Source organism: Myotis myotis, unplaced genomic scaffold (assembly GCF_014108235.1).
Source record: "Myotis myotis isolate mMyoMyo1 unplaced genomic scaffold, mMyoMyo1.p scaffold_m19_p_28, whole genome shotgun sequence".
Taxonomy (NCBI): domain Eukaryota; kingdom Metazoa; phylum Chordata; class Mammalia; order Chiroptera; family Vespertilionidae; genus Myotis; species Myotis myotis.
In genome coordinates, this window is record NW_023416333.1 from 1,351,697 (window position 1) to 1,353,530 (window position 1,834).

At 41.4% G+C, this 1,834-nt stretch overlaps 1 protein-coding gene across 1 annotated transcript in view; it reads right to left on the minus strand.

Moving 5' to 3' along the window:
- Positions 1–1,834, minus strand: part of LOC118649184 (zinc finger protein 615-like) — a 1,009,024-nt gene that overhangs the window by 61,472 nt on the left and 945,718 nt on the right. The gene's annotated exons all lie outside the window — the stretch shown is intronic.

Sequence of the window (1,834 nt, forward strand, 5' to 3'; positions counted from 1 at the left end):
CTATTTCACCATGCTTGTAATCTCTACTTCCTTATATTATCTTGTTTTTGAAAAAAATATATTTTTATTGATTTCAGAGAGGAAGGTATTGATTTTAGAGGGAGAAAGAAACGTCAATGATGAGAGAGAATCATCGATTGCTGCCCCCTGCACACCCCACACTGGGGATCCAGTGATTCCCTCACGTGTGCCCTGAGAGGAAATTGAATTCTGAGCCACGCCTGCCAGGCATCCCTAGGTGACCTTTGTCCTACCTCATGTAAGCAGCTGGCGTATGTGGGTGGCAGAGCAGGTTTTTGTGGATGACCTGCTGCCCTCCCATATTGCCAGCAGTACGGGCATAAATGTTTATAGCATTCAACCCTGTCTCTGCTTAATTGGCTCAAGTAGTGACAGGCTGACCAGACCAATTGGTTTTCCAGTTTCATACCCACCTATGGAAAAGAAGCATGTGTATCATTTTAATTTTTGCCCAATCCTAGAGGTCACTCCTCCCTTTGCTTTCTACTGCCTCCCTAATCTATCACCCATGTATTTCACGTAACCCAGTTATGCCTCCTCTGTTGGTTGTGCAAGTACAAAATTGCCATTTTCCAGAGCATTTTACCATACCATTAGGATGTATCTTTCCGGCAACTGTCATCAGTTGGATCAAATAATTTCCAAAAAAATTCTTACATGTTTGTTAGTTTGGTACATTGACAAATTGAATTCTGACCAAGTTATTGGTGTTTTTGTTTATGTGAAAATGCTATTGTAATTACCATACTGACAGAGAATTTGCCCTTTACAGACATATTTAAGATGTAAGGTGAGCCCTAACCAGTTTGGCTCAGTGGATAGAGCATCGGCCTGCGGACTCAAGGGTCCCAGGTTCGATTCCGGTCAAGGGCATGTACCTTGGTTGCAGGTATATCCCCAGTGGGAAGTGTGCAGGAGGCAGCTGATCGATGTTTCTCTCACATGGATGTTTCTAACTCTCTATCCCTCTCCCTTCCTCTCTGTAAAAAAATCAATAAGATATATTAAAAAAAAAGATGTAAGGTGAGATGATGTTTTAGATATTCTCAATGTCATGATATATTGATATTTAGAGTAAATAAAGTACATATTCATAATGAAAGCTGACCTGCGTATAGCTCAGAAACTTGTTAAAACCATGAGATATTATAAATAACAAGTAATTATGTATATGCATATGTGCAATAAATATTGAAACTCAATAATTCTGTAAGAAGCTTGTTCTATGTAAAATATCAGAGCAAAAAACTAAATTTTTTTTCCAGAGCAAATATCAGTGAAATATGTTAGCATCGCCAAAGGAGAAACACATGAGGCCAAAAGAGGTGAAGGAGTATGAATTTATTAGATCATCTGGATACCAGATGGGCTGAGCCCTCACGTGGCACCAGCCCCCAAAGGTGGTGTCAGAGGTTTTTAAAGGACTCTCGGCAGGCTTTCTCTGGGTGGAGAATTCTCCGTGCAGGTCTGCATTCTGGGACACTCCAAAGAGGAGATGTGAGAAATAAGGCGATCCCCCCAATTCAGGGGTCCTGGTAGAACACAAAACATACTTGGGAGGCAGGCAGCAAAACAAATATCTTTACTTCGACGTAGAAAGGTGCACACACATGGTCTGGAAGCCCAGGCACAGAGCAGATGGTCTGCTTGGCTTTATAATCCCTGGTCCCTCACTCTTTTTTTTTTTTTTAAATATATTTTATTGATTTTTTACAGAGAGGACGGGAGAGGGATAGAAAGTTAGAAACATCCATGAGAGAGAAACATCGATCAGCTGCCTCCTGCACACTCCCCACTGGGGATGTGCCCTTGA